Genomic DNA, 18,274 nt, shown 5'->3' on the forward strand with positions numbered 1-18,274 from the left:
GATTAGGTCTCAAATGCAGCAGTGAAAGTAACTTAAAATTTCTTACAGGTACTGTCCTATTGCAACCCAGGTCCCTGCCAGTTTGTTAAATAGCTCCCAGTTGGTGATTGCTGCAGCTCAGCCAGCTCTTGCTGGAGCTGCGCATCAGGATGTACCTGCTTACTTTCACCTTTGCAAATGTGATGCTTACAATTATTATTGTGCCGCTTTTATAGTGTCATTAATATCAATAGTACCTTAGCAAATTTTCAGTGGGTTCCAACATATGGATATGCAAATTGTAATTTTAAAAACAGTGAGTGACTATAATCACAAGAACTCCATTGCATGCTCCCTGCAGCTAGCACAGCTTGTCCATGAAAGCAGTTCTACCATAGGACTTGTTGCTCTGTGGCAGATTACTAAGAAACCCTGTAGTGGGACCACCATGGGACTGGAGTGCCCTTAATAACATGGAAGGCAAGAGTTATTTTTACAGTGTAACGTTTGTATCTCCTCGGTTCTTGGAGATAAGTTTGTTGGGAATACGATGGATAAAGGGGATTTGCAAATCCAGCCATTGATGATTACTCTTGTGTATATCTCAGCAGTCAGCAATAATCAGAGCTGTATTTGAATCAGAAAATGAGTATCTTCCTCTTCATCAAAAACCTCGTGTTATTGGGCAGCTCTGTTGCTTTCTTATAACTGACATTCTGACGTGGAGCTTTAGAAAACAGATTTTGTCCGGGCAAGTTAGCTGAATGACTGGGGATAGGCGGTAATGACTAAATACATTCATCAAGGAAGTTTTTGTGCCTAAGCTCACTTCCAGTCATCTGAAGAAGTGGGCTGTGCCATCTACATGTTAGTCTTTAAGGTGCTACTAGACTATTTGTTGTTTAAGTTTTTCCTGTTACAGACTAACTCGGCTACCCCTCGAAGCTTCCTCACTTCCAAAGTTTCTCCAAAAGGAAGTCCTTCTTGTAACATAAATAAATAAATAATAATAACTGGGGGAAGAGGCCAGATTATATATTTTAGCACAAACCCAAAGTGAAGTCCCTTTATAAAGTTGCTTAGTTCCTCCAGCTGCATATTCAAACAAGACTCACAATCCAAAATGAGCAGATAGAAGTCCATATGTTTGTAGCAATCCCTAACATAACAGAGAGTAGCTTAGGGTATGTTTACACAGCAAAGTTATTTCAAAATAACTTTACTAGCGTCTACACAGCCAAACCACTATTTTGAAATAATTTGAAATAGCGAAGCACGTATTGCGAATTTGGTAAACCTCATTTCACGAGGAATAACGCCAAATTTGAAATTGCTATTTTTAAATAAGTGCTATGTAGACCCTTATTTTGAAATAGGGGGCCTCCAGCCTTCCCAGGGTTCCCCGGTGGCCACTCCAGCCTCAACGAAGAATGCTCCTCTCCCTCCTGCCTCCCCGAAGCTCTTAAAGGGGTTGACTCTGGCCACAGTGACTGTCCCAGCTCCAAGCCTGTCAGCCCCTGACCCAGTGGCTCCAAAACATCAGCCAGCAAGCCACTGGCAGCCAGCCCTCCACCACTCCCCATGAGCAGTCTGCCAGCTCCAAGGAGCCTGCCAGGGCCCGGAGAAGGTGGGCACCTTCCTGGTCCAGGGTGGAGATCATGGACCTTATTCAGGATTGGGAGGGGTATGCCCCCAACATCCATGATCTCCACACTCGACAGAGGAATGAGGCCATCTAAGGCAGCATAGCTGCCAGCCTGGCCACCAAAGGCCACATGCGAACCCAGGAGCAGATTTGCATGACAATCAAGTTGGGCCGTCGAGACCCCCACCCCTGAGCTTCCCCTCCCGCTTCTTCCCCTTGCTTCCCCCTTCCAGCTCCCTCCTCCCAGGTTTCCCCATCCCCTCTCCCACCTTCTCTTCTCCCCTCTCCCACCTCCTTTCCCCAGTCTCACCAGAGTTTCATCCCCTCCCCCCCCAGTTTTGTTAAATAAAGAGAGTTTGTGTTTATGAAAATACATGTATTTTATTTGACATCAGGAAGGGGGGTTAAGGAGGGGTAAGTGGAAGAACATGAGGGAGGAATGAGGCCCAAGCCCCCAGTGGGGCAGACCAGAGAGGCTCTTAGTGCTCCTCAGGGTGGAAGCTCTCCCGCAGGGCCTCCTGGATACTGACAGCCCCCCGATGGATCTCCCAGATGGCAGTCTGGAGAAAGTGCAGCCAGGCTTACAGCAACACGTCCAAGAGAAGCACCAGAGTGCCTGGGGCGGCTCCGGCTCCATGTTGCAGAGTGCTGTGGTGCCCAAGTGAGGGCAACCAGGGCACGCAGAGACAAAATTCTTTGCTGTCCCTCATCGAGGTAGGCAAGCAAGCAGGGACACCTGAGAACTGGCTGTCCGGGAGGAGGCAGGGGCAGTCTTTAAGCACAGACCTCAGTTAGCCTCAGGCAACAGCCCGACACAGTAAGTCCTGACCTGGTGCCCTACCGGCACTGGTTCCGGCCAGCCTTAAATGTGATTCAGAGTCCACTCAGTGTGGACATGCTATTTTGAAATAACAAAATGTTATTTCGAAATGCATTTTGTGTATAGATGCATTATTTCGAAATAAGTTATTTCAAATTAACTATTTCTAAATAAGATATTTTGAAATAACGCTGTAGTGTGGAAGTACCCTTGTTTTCCTAGCGGCAGTAGTAGCACCCTTTCCAGGAGCCTTTCTTTATGTGTGTTTTGAAAATAACGTACAAGCTGTCCTGCCTCCTTCCTCCTAGAGCTATTGAGGCAATTGCTCTGGGTCCTAGCCTCTCACCTTCCAGGCAGATGTCGCCTCCCTTCAAAAGGAAAGCTGCAATAGGAAAATCGTGAGGGCCCCCTTTTCCCAAACAGACTGTGCCACCTATCTTGGGTACAAACCAGCCAGAGTAATCTGAGTACTGGTGAAGAAGTCAAGGGTATATTGCTTCCATTTGTACTTGATTTCCTATTTGCTCATTTTGCCTTCAGGTTTTAATTCTTGCTCTCAGATATGAAACATTAACCACTACAGTCTCTTTCTTGCCAGAGTTCTTGTCTATAGTCCACATTGGAAGCTTATAACTTTAAAAAGTTTTCTGTTACATTAATTTTCAGTGTTGACAGTATAAATTTTTTAACGTATGAAATCAATCAGTGACTTTAGGAATGCTGAGGATATATAGCTAGAAATATCATGGGATAGCCGTGTTAGTCTGAATCTGCAAAAACAACTAGAAGTCCTGTGGCACCTGAGGGTATGTCTATACTACAGCATTATTTCAAAATATCTAAATTTGAAATAGTTATTTTGAAATATCTTATTTTGAAATAACGCGTCTACACACAAAATGCATTTCAAAATAGCTTTTTGCTATTTCAAAATAGCACATCCACACTGATTGAATGCTGAATTGCATTTAATGCTAGCCGGAACTGGTTCCGGCAGGGCATCAGGTCTGAAGTTACCTTGTGGCCAGGGCGGCCAGCAGGGCACCCTGGGAAGGGCTGGAGGCCCCCAATTTTGACGTAAGCGTCTACACAGCGCTTATTTTAAAATTGGTGCTATTCCTCATGGAAAGAGGTTTACCAATTTTGAAATAAGCCCTCTGCTATTTTGAATTAATTTCAAAATAGCAGTTTGGCTGTGTAGACGCTGGTAAAGTTATTTCAAAATAACGGCTGTTATTTCAAAATAACTTTGCTGTGTAGACATACCCTTAAAGACCCACTTCGTCAGATATAAAATGTTCACATTTGACAAAATGGGTCTTTGCCCACGAAAGCTTATGCTCCAATAAATCTGTTAGTCTATAAGGTGCCAAAGGATTTCTCATTTTTATAGCTAGAAAAATGTTTCATGGTTTTGCAGTCCCTTTTCGTTAGCTGTATTCCCTGTTAGCCATTTTCTGTACATTGCTGTTTGGGACTCCATTGAGGGCTTCAGAGGGTTCATTTTCACAGTTAATGAACATTATTTGTTTACATTTTTCTCCGAAGTTATTGACTTTTCTAACATGTCTTTTGCTTTTGTTTAGTTTTTTTACCTAATAAAGATAATGCAGTTCTCTTAAAATGATCTCTCTCTGTTAGTACCTCAGATATCTTGCGCCCCCTTTATTTGTCTCAGAACTGCACCCATGTATGGAGAGACTGCATATCCATCTGGCTGTAGAGTTTGTTTGTTTGTTCTGTCTTTTCTTTTTGATACTGCTACAATATCAAAGCCTATTGAAGTCAGTGTTAAGACTCCCATTGACTTCTGTGATGACAGAAAATGTATCAGCAATCTATGCATTTGCTTTATGTCTATACTTCTTCTGTTATATTTGGAAAATAGTGTAGTACTCTATATTTCACTTATGTGAACATTTTACATTTCATGCTATTTCAATATTATCATATTCCTATTTACTTTGTCAATGCTAATGAACTTTTTATATTTCTATTTCCAGTTCTCAGAGAGCTCCAATTTTATTTCTGTATTTCCAGAATCATCCCTGATATTGGTTTTTGATCTTTGAACTTTTCCAAAAGTGTGACCTCTTCAATATTCAGCTTTCTCCTGGACAGTTCAGGGAAATAATATAGGTCATTTTTCCTCTAGCCGCAGTGTCCAGCTCACTAACCATTTGCAGCTGTTTGGCCAGCTGTGTGTGGCTAGTTGGCTTGAACAATGTGGCTATTTGGCTGGTTGAGTGTGGCAAGTACATTATAGTGGCTATGGGTACTATAGTGGCTACTGCTTCAGAACTGGTTGGACGCCCATGGCTCTAAAGAAACAAAACCCACCACTTTTTCTTTTCCTATTAACTAGAGTTAACAATTCACTTTAATTCAAACACAGCACTGCTGTTTTTTATTAATAGTAAAACAAATGTATTAAGAAAAGAATATAGTATTTTAAGTAAATTCAGGAATAAGATACAATGTTAGAAAGGGTTACAAGCAAATAAAAGTGAAAACACGCCTCTGAGTCTAAAACTTAATCTAATAAGATACAGTCTTTGTTCAAGATGGTTTTTCACACACTCTTCCCTCTTCTCAGCCCTAGTTTACTTTCTCTCAGTTGGGACCTTCCACAAAAGTACAGGGGTCTGGTTTCATTTGTCTTCTAGGTGAAAGATATTTGCCTAAGTTAGTTTCTCATCTATTCAGTTCCAGAGATTTCAGCCGCTCCTTAGTTGAGGGACCCACCTTTCTCAGTTCACAAGAACTCTGTTCCCTTGTGTCTGTCTAATGATGTCTCTGCTTATATCTTCCCAAGTTCAATGACTTTGTTTCAAGAGGCAGAATGAGCTCTTGCATTCTTCCCTTCCTGTGGACTTCCAATCCTCTGTATGATTTCTTTGTAAATGGGATGCCCATTGTTTGATTCCACCGGGATTAATTACATAGGAGACAGAAAGATAGCTGTAGTATTCCCTCCTGACTGGGTAGACTGAAGAAGTGGGTTTTGCCCAGAAAAGCTCACAAAACATCTACATTTTTTGTTAGTCTCTAAGGTGCTGCAGGACCATTCGTTGTTTTTAAAGTTTTATCAATTACAGACTAACAAGGCTACCCCTCTAAAACTTCAGATTTCTGGATTACAGTTGTGGGTATGTGAGCAAAGTGCAATGATACAGAACAGGATGAGTGTTAGTTATTCCTGCATTAGGACCTTGAAGGACTTTGTACACACTGTTACGATTTTAATATCTATTAATCATGGAGATTTACAAAGAAATGACACTGTCACACTTTCTTTCTCTAGATTGCAATATACTATATCAACAGTGTTGTGCTCAGGCAAAAATAGAGTAAGCTGTCTTTTAACAAAACCGATGGCAGTGTCTGAATTTGACATCCTCTTTTAAATGTGTATTATCAAAACAAGTAATAGTCCTTGCCTGTATTCACAGGTGACACTCCTACCCCCAAAAAAACCCTTGCTTATGGTTGTACATTACAGTTTCCCCTTTTTCAATAAGGGATTGAGGGTATTGCTAACATTTTAAAGATGTGCCAATCAGTGTTTTTAGTGTATTTTCTGAGCTCATTCACTGTCAGCATTCTTATCTTAAACGCTTCCTGTCTAATACGGTTTGTGATTCCCATAGGAAGCTCAGCATTGTACAGTGAAAAATCTCTGTAGAAATTGTACTGTACCTCTGAAAAGTTTTGTGCTTAAAGAAGCAGAACTGGCAGCCATTTAGTGCATGATGTATCACACCTGTAAAAATATAATGTGCTACTCTAGGGTCTATTTCTCTCTCTCTCTCTCTCTCTCTCTCTCTCTCTCTCTCTCTGAACGTAATATCAAGCAGCTACTTTTAGTAAAGCTTTGATTCACTGGCCATGAAGATCTGTATCCAGGTAGTTCAGTGTAATGACAAATGCAGTATTCTTTTGCTGATCTCCTACAATAAATTGTTTTCCTTTCAGCCGGCAACTCAATGATTGCTTTTAAACCAGGTCTTCTTTACTGAGTCCTCCATTTGCTCCACTGTGTATGCAGAAAAAGATTTGTGCTCCTTGGTCTTGACAGGTATGCAGTAATTACAGACAGTGGAGGACAAAAAAGGAGTCTCTATTGGTTCACCCGATTGCACTAAATGCTGCAAAGTAGCAGGATTTTATTGGGCAGATTAAATGTCAGGCTATTTTCTCTAGAATTGATGCCTATTGTGTTTTTAATGAGCACTAATACTTCCTAACATACAAAGGATACGGAGCATGGAGTACACTAGTGCTTTAAAACAAAGTACTTAAACACAGTCTAGTATTTCACGACTTTCATCATCTTTCCGATACAGTCCATGTTACCTGAAACTGTTACTGCCCTGCAGAAAACTCCTAGCATGCATAAGAAATTATCTTTAGCAAATCCAATGAAAAAGTTGGTTTCTGCCCTTGTAACACATTTGTCCATTTTTAAATGCTATCAATATAAAATGATTTAATATTCACCACCTTAATTGGTTTAGTCTCTTTTTGACACTCAGTGTAACTCCCATTTATGAGGTTGTACTGAGGGAAGAATAAACCTCTAATAATTCAAACATTTTATATTATGGAGGAAGGAGTGAAATGCAAATGGAAAAGTTGCTTAACTTTGCAAAGTGGTAACTCATGTACGATTATCATTTTTATAAGGATTTTTATTATGCACTCCAATATGTTTCGTGATAATTGTATAATGTGATAGTCTATAATGGCTACAAAAATTGTGTAATATTGGATAAATAATACTTTACATTTTTGCTAAATACAGATAATTGGATCATGTAAATCAAGGTGGGTGCATTGAAGTCATTAGCATTCATGCTGATTTACACCAGCTGTGGAGGTGGTTCCTATGTATTATAGGCAGCACAAGCTGCAACCCTTATGGTTAAGGTTGCTCAATACTTTTCATGATAAGATCCTGTTTTCAGTTTATAATTTTCTCAACTATTACCATTCAGGCTGAAATTTTCCATGCTGGGGAGCTGACTCATGCTGAGTTTTCTACAAAATTTCAACAAAAACAGGGCAGCCATTTGAGATTATGAGAAAATACACTGTTTTGCCTATGTTAAAAATATTACAGATGTTATATTGAGAAACACTAGTGCCTACATACTTCACACGAGAATCTTGAAATTTTGTCATGCCTGGGAAAAAAAGCAGACAAGGTATGAACCTCTGAAAATGTTAGTTAGCTTGTGCTTCATAGAGTGTGACAGCTAAATTCTCCATAGGTTCTGTCTCCCCTTGAATACTTGAATTGGGGCTGCAGGAGGTGAGGAAGGTATTCCTGCAATTACTCTTCTCGGTTACCAGGGGCCTCTGTAGTGCTGGATGTTGGGACAGTTCCAAATTATTATTATAAATTACTGTGACTGATATGAATAAATGTGAACTTGAGTTTGTTATGGCTTGGTACATCTGAATTGGCAAGAGGATTCTGGGAACATGGTTCTGTTAGCATCAGATCATTTGTATGGAAATTTACTAAAAGTGCTAAAATTGCGCTTGAATGGCTAATAAGGGACTCTGTGGCTGTGTCTACATTGGCACCTTTTTCCGGAAAAGGGATGCTAATGAGACACTTCGGAATTGCAAATGCCGCGGGGGATTTAAATATCCCCCGCGGCATTTGCATGAACACGGCTGCCGCTTTTTTCCGGCTCGGGGCTTTGCCGGAGAAAAGCGCCACTCTAGATGGGATCTTTCAGAAAATAAAGCCTTTTCCGGAAGATCCCTTATTCCTCTTAAAATCAGGAATAAGGGATCTTCCGGAAAAGGCTTTATTTTTCCGAAAGATCCCGTCTAGACTGGCGCTTTTCTCCAGCAAAGCCCTGAGCTGGAAAAAAGCAGCAGCCATGTTCATGCAAATGCCGTGGGGGATATTTAAATCCCCCGCGGCATTTGCAATTCCGAAGTATCTCATTAGCATCCCTTTTCCGGAAAAGGGTGCCAATGTAGACACAGCCTGTGTGTATTTCATTTTGGAGCTTTGGTCATGTCAGCCAATGATCATCTTGCCAAGTAAAGTAAATAGGCAGATGACCAATGAGGTTGGTAATAACTGATCTGAATCAAAAAGACTCATTAGGCTAGCACACCAATAAGAGCTTAAGTGAATAATTGATGCTTACGTAGATATCAAATGGCCATGTCAAATGACCTTTTTACCCCCTTCTAAAATATCATTAGAAAAACAAGAAATAAAACACCCACAGAGGATATTTCTGTGGACATGTGAATCCTCTGAGAGCAAAAATGTTTTAAGTACTAAAAATATTATATGTGCTGTTACTTATTCCTCCAACTAGTATTTGTGAGGTGTGTGATACTCTCAAAGAGTTTTGAACAACACTTGAACCATAGGTCCCTGAGGTAGCTAAAATCCTGTTTCAGGGGACATTTGACCGTCTGCATACTTGAAAAAAGAAGAAAGCAGGAAAAAAAAGTATCTATCTGGTAGCTATACCTGCTTTATTTTCCAATCTGGATACTGTGTAGGGCCAGCATAGTTACTGAGGGCTTGTGCTTGTAGAATTAAGTCATATTAAAAAGATGTATTATATAACATTTTACTGCTTGTGTAATTCTTTTTCAAATAAATTGTTGTGCACTGAGGAAATTAAATCACATTTTTCACCGCTACCAGTAACAATCTGCCCAGCTTTTCCCATTAAAAATAAGTTTCAACCCTGAACATGAAAAATGAGGGCACAGGCTGCCTCTCCAGTGTTGTCAGTATTTCCCTACTGGCGCCCAAGCACTAAACAAGGACTAGTTTGAGTTTACTACAGAGAAGAGCTGGGCCTCCAGGAATAGTGAGGTGGGGAGACTGGGATGAAAATCTGGGTGGGTAGGGGCTGGAATTGCATTGAGGCGCCTAGGAAATGGATGGGACTGGGAGATGGAGCAAAGTGGGCAAAGAGGCAGTATGGGGATCAGGAGACCAGGTTAAGACTAGGACATACTAGACCAGCACTTCCCAACCTTTTTTTATATCATGGACCGGCAAACCCATTCGCAAACTTTCGATGGGCCAGTAACATTTTATTTGCATGTTTGCATATTCATTATGCAAATAACAAATATGCAAATAAAATGTTACTGGTCCTCCTACCCCTAACCCAGCCCCTTGCTCCCTGGTGCCTAACACCCTTTGACTCCCACCTCTGTGCCTTTTGACCTCACCCCACCCCCACACTCCTCAGAGCCAGGCTGCCCCCTCTAGGGAGCGTGGCTGTTATTACAGCACAAGCAGAGGGAGCAGCTATTGGAGGCATACACACTCCCTCCTCCTTCGCGCCCCCTTCCTCCCCAAGCATATCTTGTGCCCCCATCGGGAGAGGCGGGGAGAGGGAGGAGCGCGGAGTCCCGGACGGACAGCCATCTTACATGGGGAAGAGATGGGAGGAGGGCTGGAGGTGCCTCCTGCTATGCCGCCCTCCTCCTATCGCCACCTCAGCCCCAGTGCCATCGCCAGCAAAACCAGCCACTGTGAACAACCTGCAGCCAGCAGATCACGGTCCAAGACCGGCAGCTGGGAAGTGCTGTACCAGAGTGCAGAAGTGTTCACAGACATGAGGGGAAAAGGGCAGAAGCATCTGTGCCTGCTAGAGCAGTGATTCTCAACCAGAGGTCCCTGGATTTATGCAGAGGTCTTTCCAGGGGTACATCAACGCGTCAAGATATTTTCCTAGTTTTAGAACAAACTGCATAAAAAGCTCAGGCAAATTCAGTACAAATGAATTTTCATACACAATGATTTGTTTATACTGCTCTTCATATTATACTCAGAAATATAAGTACAATATTTATATTCCAATTCATTTCTTTTGTAATGATATGGAAAAATGAGAAAGAGTAAGTAATTTTTCGGGAATAGTGTGCTGTGACACTTTTCTATTTTTATATCTGATTTTGTACATTTTCAAGTGAGGAGAAACTTGGGTGTACAGCTTTAAAAGGCTACAGTAATCTGAAAAGGTTGAGAGTCACTACATGGGAGCACACTCCACTCCAGAGCCTGTAAGGGACTACTGACTCTCAGCAAATATCTCTGAAACCATCTACAGTTGGACCTCCATGGTGTGGTACCCTCAGATTTGCCCAATACTCTGGGGTATGCTCATTTATCAGGGTTACCCTTATGGGACTGGGGGAAGGTTGACAGTTCTATCAGTGTGCTGTTGGTGCTTACTTGGGCTCTCATATGGAGCTGAATTCTCCCTGCTGCCAATTCCCCCTCCCACTGGAGCTCTCCTGCAGTAACTAGGTTCCTCAGGATGGGGTTCTTCCCACCTTAGCAACACACACAGACACTCACACCCACTAATCAGAGCATGTCTGAGAGGACTGGGTACTCAGCACTCACAAGCTGACCCCCTCATATGTCCCTGGACTCAGCTGGCTGGGTTTCACAGCAATGCCACACTGCACCCTCATGTGCCTTTGGACTCCGTGGGCTGGATTAAACAGCACTTTAAGCTGCCATCCTCATAAGCCCCCAGGTTCAGCACCCCCTATCCCCACTTTCACACCACAGTCATTCACAGGTAAACCACACGATGAGCAAACCCCACAGGATTTTGGGCACTACAGGGATCTTTAGCTTGGGTACAAGAAGCGTTGTTGCAGAGCGAATGGGGAAGCCAAAACAACACCCCTTAAGGAAGAGTGAGCAAAAGAGAAAGAAAGAGAGAGAAGCAACCAGTTTAACAATGAAAGTGATTTATTTCTGAGTAGTGAATAGATATCAAACAGTTACAATATTAAATCTAACAATTACAATATTAAATCTAAATTGAAGCTGATTACAAATGTTAGGTAACCATATAACAGTTTACATAGGGCAGGGTCAGGAGGCTATGCTTAGAGAGATAGTTGAGAGAGAGAGAAAGAGAGAGAGAGAGAGAGAGAGACCTCACCACGCCACGGAGCTTGCACTGATCGGGGTTCCCAGATGATGACGGTAGCCGGGGGTCCAGAGGGCAGGAGAAAAGCAGGACAGAGCCCCCAGCACGATCAGACAGGAGATGAAGAAGTCTCAATGGAACTGATGCAGTTTAAGTCCAGGTATCAGAACAGTTTTCTTGGGGTAAGGAGAGGAGTTTTATAGGGATAGTTCAAAGAGAAAGAGGAGAGACAATAGAGACTGATCCCACCTGGTTATGGGTGATGTTCCTTGAACGAGCTCACAATGCAACTTGGCAGTTTCAGTATTTTAGATGTCAATAGGATCGTTACTAGAATTGGTCTGATAATGACTAATTTGGGTGTGAGCAGGCTTAGGTTCATTAGCATCTGGAGCAGGGATTTCCCATCAGGCAGTGCTTCTCTGCTTTCGGTGTCCCATAGTTCAGTGCGGTTCCTGCCTTGGAAGAGCTGCTCTCCATTCTGTATGCTAATGAGATGTCCCTCTGTTCCATCTTTAATGCAAATGAGGCTGGGGTGTTTCCTTAATTGTATCACCCTTGTCTGAAGCAGTTTAGGTGTGTCTTCCCCGGCCTTTTCATTGCTTTGTCTTTGATTCTAGCAGAGGCCTGAGGGAAGGGAATGGTTTTCCATGAATGTCACTCCCTGACTCCCCAAGAGCACAAGGCTGACAGGTGACCATGTTCTGGTTCCCCAATAATCACAGAGCTGGTGGGTAACAAGTCCCCCCGTTGATGGGGTGCTTGCGCTGAGCAAGTATCCCCATCACATCCTTAGTCCATGGTAGTGAGTCTGGTCTTCAATCCATTGTAGTTGTCGCATCAGTCGTTGGATCCAGCAAACCAGTAGAATCAGACCAATTACTAGTATAATTTGGAAACCAATGATCACCACAATGGGGTGAAGCATAATATTTAAAAGACCAGTTGCACTGGGGCTCCACCCAAGCAATGTCTCCCACCAGGAGTGATGGCCTGTGTCTGCAACTGTAGCTGCTAGCCTAGAGATCTCCAGAGTTTGGAGCTTCTGAAGCTCATGTTGTAAGGAGAGATGAGACCCATTCCCAGTGCAATGTGAGAGATCTCCTTGTATAACTCAGGGTAGGCTTTGAGATGCTGTACAGTCCATATAGGCACAGTAAACTTGCTATCGCTGCTAACAATTTTGGTTATATCTAACAATTGTGGTTATATCTAACAATTGTGGTTATAACACAGAAATTGCGATTAATGTAAGGCACCATGAGTTGGATCCAATGTCCATTAATTAATACAATAGTACAATACTTACAAATGTAATTAGTACAATCTTCACAGCACTCACAACCCCTCCCAGCTTGGTATTATCTGCAAACGTAATTATTATACTCTCTTTGCCATCATCTAAATTGTTGATGAAGATATTGAATAGAACTGTGCCCAAAACAGACCCCCATGGAACCCCACTTGTTATGCCCTTCCAGCATGATTGTGAACCATTAAAAATTATTCTCTGAGAACGGGTTATCCAGCCAGCTATGCACCCATCTCATAGTAGCCCCATCTAAGTTGTATTTGTCTACTTCAGGGGTTCCCAGACTTTTTGACACGGGGACCAGTAAATCCATTCACGAACTTTTGGAGGACCGGTAATGTTCATTTGCATATTTGCATATTCATTAATCAAATGATGAATATTCAAATATGTTGTTTCTGGTCCTCCCAAAGCCCCCAGTGCCAGCTTTAGCAAAGCTTTTGATATGGTCACCCACAATATTCTTGTCAGCAAGTTAAGGAATATGGATTGGATAAATGGACCGTAAGACAGACAGAAAGCTGGTTAGACCAGGGTTTCCCAAACTTTTTACTTTAGTTGGAACCCTTTTTTTTCAATACTGATTTTTGCAGCCCAAAAATATAAACACATAAAAAACAAACTGAAAAAATACCAGACATATAACATGTCTGGTATTTTCTCATTATGTAAGTTGTATTATTATTAGATGTATCAGTTTGTAGTTTCGAACTGCCTGGCTGGTAAATGTGCTCAGGCTGCATGAGTGTGTCTACCAGCCAGACAGTTCGCAGCTACTCAAGGGGGGTATGTGTGTGGGAGGGCAATAGAAGCCCTGGGCTGGACTAACTCATGCTTTGTGCTTTGCGGGGGGGAGAGGCAGGGGCAGCGTCCCGAGATCTACATATGGCTGGGTCAGTCCCACTCCCCGCAGGCCGATTCATTCCTTCCTCCTGCTCCCCCCGCTGCGCCTCTGGCCAGCCCCACTTCCCCCAACTCCCTCCCGGGCAGCCAGGTCCCCCCTGCTTCTCCTCCCAATCTCCCTTGGCCAGCCCCATTGCCCGCATCCAGCCCTCCTTCCGGCGGCCGCTTCTTCTCCCCCCCGCCATCTTCCCCGGCCAGCTCCCTGCCCCCTACCTCGTACCCCCCGGCAGCGCTGCTTCCACCAGCCCCCCAATCTCCCCAGCCTGCCCCAATTCCCCCGTCCAGTGCTGCTTCCAGTGGCCAGCTCTGCCCTCCTCCTCACCCCAGAATCCCCTGGCACCTGCACCTTCCCTTAGCCCTGCCCTCTCCTGGTGCCTCCCCCTTCCCTTACTGCCCCTGCCCCCTTTGCCCTCTTTTTCCCTAATACCCACCCCCTCACCACTCTATGCTCCATTCCCCTCCTGCCCCTCTGTGCCCTCACACATGACTTGCTCCATCCCCCCCCTCATGCCCACCAGTTCTTTCAAGCCTTCTCCCAGCACCTCCTCCTCCAGCCCCCCAATGCCCTTCTCCTCTCCTCTCCTCTCCTCTCCTCTCCTCTCCCTGCATCACCCTGTCCCCCCTCCCACTGACACCTCCCCTCCTACCCTTTCCCTCATTGTCTGCATTTTGCCTCCTGGCATTTGTCTCTCCTGCACCCTGTCCCTTGGTGCCTTCCCCTCCCAAGCCCCTTCTCCTTCCACTCCTCCCCCTCCGCGCAAGCCCGCCGCCGCCACCACTGCCACCTCCTCGCCTCCGCCCAAGCCTGTTCCCTACCTTCTGCCTTCCACATCCTCTGAAGACTTTTAAAATCCTGGGCCGTGACATCACGTCACGCCCGGGCGTCCTCCCCGCCCCCGTGCAACGCCGCACATGGGCAGTAGTAGGTGGTGAGGAGGAGCCGAACAGCGGGGATGCTCTGGGAGCGGGGTGGGAGGATGCGTGGGCGGCCAGCGTGGGGGACTCGCGCCCGCACCAGTCAGAGCCGGAGGAGAGACCCAGCTCCACGTATCGGTGGAGCAGGGCCCCTGTCTCTGTAACTCACCGGCACTTCCAGGGTCAGGGGCGCGGGGCCCAAATCGGCCTAAGGCTGGCCCTGTCGGCAGCCACCAGGCATGCTGAGGCCTGGTATTTTTTTCCTGCGGCCCGGTAGCGGGCCATGGCCCATAGTTTGGGAAACGCTGGTCTAGTTTATTGATAAGAAGGTCATGCAAGAATGTATCAAATGCTTTACTAAAGTTTAGGTATACCACGTCCACCACTTCTCCCTTATCCACAAGGCTTGATATTCTGTCAAAGAAAGCTATCAGATTGGTTTGACATGATTTGTTCTTTTCAAATCTATGCTGGCTGTCACCTATCACCGTATTTGCCTCCAGATGTTTGCAGATGAAGTCTTTAATTACTTGCTCCATTATCTTTCCTGGCACAGAAGTTAAACTGACTGTCTCGATAATCTCTTGTCTCTGCCAACACTCTGCTCTTGTGCGACGTGGTGGATAAAACGATGTGAGATTTTTGTGTGTGTTTGAAGCCATAGCTGAATTCCCTTCCAAATTGAACAGGAGACAGTTATGGACACATCATTGTGGGAGTTCTCCGTATAATTTTGCAATCTTTCAATATGTGCTGGAGGATGGTGATGGGAACTGAGAGAGCTAATATGTATAGGGAGATTGATCTGTATAGATCTACTGACATCTTAAGTGAGAGGAGGAGTGCAGTACTTGCTTACTTTGTTTGTTTTGGTTCTGGTACGAAAGACTTATTAAGCTGAGTAATGTGCTAGATATTTAGTATCATCATGATACTGTAACTTCTCTTCTTAAGACTTGTTTAATGTTCATCGGATGCTTAATGGATTTGGATACGTACTATAGCCATGACTATATTTGTTAAACAATAAAGTATATCTCAGACCATTAATTAATCTATTACAATTAAATGGTTGCCACCTTTGATGAGATTGGGAAAGGGCAGGATGGATTATTGTGGTTTACAATATGTGTGTGGGTGGAACAGCAGGTGTAAAATACTGCCATAGAGCCTGTCTTTGTAAGGGCTTAGTAGATAACTTATCCTTTTGTTGGATGAGCCGACGTTTTCACCCAAGGAATTTCCAATTTAAATTAGGAATGTGAAAGGTTAATGGGTTAACTGGTAAGTATCACTCTTCATGAGTGATACTTACTGGTTCCGGTTAACCAGTGGGGGCTGGAGCAACAAATTGCCTGCCTTGGTTTGGGGGCTACTCTAGCACTATGGGGCCCACCACAGGCAGGGGCACTCTAGCCGCACAGGAGTAGCCTCTGTCCTTAGTAACCCCTCTCCCCACTCAGTTCCTCTTGAATGGGTTAACTGGTTAAATATTACATTTAACCAGTTAGTCAATTGAATGGGATTTTACATCCCTAATTTAAATTGTCAAAACAAGAAGCAGAAGAGAAGACGGAGGCATAGAGAAGTGACTTGCCTAATATCCACAGCATGGCAATGGCAAAAACTGAATTAGAACCCAAAACTTTTGAGTCCCTAGGAAGGGCCCTAGTCACAAGACTACATAGTTGCCCATTTGAGTTTGCCTAAGAGTGGAGAGTTACCATAAGGGGGACAGAAAGACTTCTCTATGCCCCTATTTCTTTTTCCACATCAGCCAGCAGAGCTACCCTTGGCTGTGTCTACATTGCCAGATTAGTTCGAAATAAGTTATTTTGAAAGAATAACTCCCGAAATAACAATTTCAAAATAAGTTCATTTCTCTTCACATGCAGGAGTTATTATTTTGAAATAATAAGCCCATTATTTCAAAATAACAAGCTTGATAGTGTGGATGCTCGCCTTGTTATTTTGAAATGAGCGGAGTTAAATTTTAAATAACTCCCCAGTGTAGACATACACCTTGAGACAGGTCCATGCTTTAGAGGTACAAGCCCAATGTTTTTTAAAGCAATTTCTTCTGTTTTCCTTTTCTGATTAGAATTATTTCCAGTGCTTTTCTGGGTATATGAGAACTTACTGTTTGCTGCCTTGCATTAAATTCAGTATCAGACAGTTCAATATCTTGTTCAGCACAATAAATGTCATTCAGTAAAATGAAAAATCTGTTTTAGAAAGAAAGTTTAGAAGGATGCTCATACAGGAGAGGGAAGTAATAAAATATGGCTTTGACAATAAAACCGAGTGGTTTTATTTTTCACATAAAAATGTGACACTCCCCTTATTTTTAATGAAAGTTAATGTATGTGCTCACAGAGAATACATAAATAGACCCCTGAGTTCTTTATATTTCATCCTCCCATTCAAAAATATACTGATGTGTTGTGTTTGATAAATCACAACTTGGTAGATTGATCTACATCCCAACACTGAGCCTTTCTCACCCTCTTGTTTCCACCATTTGCAGTCAGCCTAGTGGCTAAATGGAACCCTTCAAGGTAAAACAGGTATCATCCTAGCTCAGCAAGATGGAAGGATATAATTGATTCACTTTCATCTAAAACCAAGATTCCTTTCCTGCTTTCACACCTGCTAGTGCTGGCACTAGCTGAAGTTGAATTCTGTATTATTATTTTTGCATTTTTTACTAAAGAATTGTGTGGTGAAGATAAGCAAAACACCCATGTATTTTGCTATTCCTCCTGTTGTGTCAATTGGTTGGTATTGCTTGCAGACATCTAGTGCTTACCCTGACATCTGGCACTTTAAAGATAACAATATAATGAAGGGAAATGTCATAATGGACAAAATTCATATATGTGAAATAGTCTCTCCTAGAGGCAAAAAATCCCTGTAAACTATGTCCTGAAGGAATGCTATTGACACACATTGATATTTTATCCTCTAGGACTGTTGTTACTGTAGAAACACAGTCTTCCATTTCAGACACAGACACATACTCAGCTCATCCCAACTTTTCTATTACTTTGTTTAAGTAAAGTGGAAATTTCTACAAAATTGAAAATGTGTTTTATCAAAAGGCTGTCAGTTAAAATCTTACTTTTAATGTAGGACCTCTATTTCCCAACAGAGATCCATATCAGATACTAATAACTTTTGCTTCATTATTCTCTATACTGCATCTTGTAAACTGGTTGTCTTTCTGTGACAGTGATATATGGTTAGGGAACCTCAAGTGAAGTTAACATTTATATTGTGTTTAGTAATCTAACTAGAGCTGGATCTCACTGTCACAGTTTCAGGGCATCTACACCCGTATTCCTGTTGTACTTGTAGAAATAGAACTAGCCGAATCTTATTTGGGGGATAAAGCAATGTGCCGCAATTATTGTAAAGGCAGAATTCACTTACTATACCCAGCTACTAAAATTACCCACCACACTTACACACACTCATACACACAGTTCTACAGATGGGATATAATTACTAGCCTGCTTATGCTATTCCACTGGCCACATGGTCCAGACATGGAGAGGGCAACCGGGTCATGTCAGTGTACACTGATGCTCCTGGAAAATGATTGTAGAACCAAAAGACCCAATTCTATAGAGTTCTTCTTCTTGTGCTGTTGGTGGGAGGGTATCTGTGTGTCCGTGCACTGTTCAGTGTTGTATTGAAAGTATTCCTTGAGTCAGAGATGGCGAAAGTAAGCTTCCAGATCACTGCAA

General features: G+C 43.1%; 1 protein-coding gene across 2 annotated transcripts in view; it reads left to right on the forward strand.

Annotated features, from left to right (window-relative positions):
- The window catches only part of SLC35F1 (solute carrier family 35 member F1), a 349,374-nt gene that overhangs the window by 111,719 nt on the left and 219,381 nt on the right, over window positions 1–18,274 (forward strand). The gene's annotated exons all lie outside the window — the stretch shown is intronic.

The sequence above is a fragment of the Pelodiscus sinensis genome, chromosome 3, assembly GCF_052426305.1.
Source record: "Pelodiscus sinensis isolate ZL-2025 chromosome 3, ASM5242630v1, whole genome shotgun sequence".
NCBI lineage: Eukaryota > Metazoa > Chordata > Testudines > Trionychidae > Pelodiscus > Pelodiscus sinensis.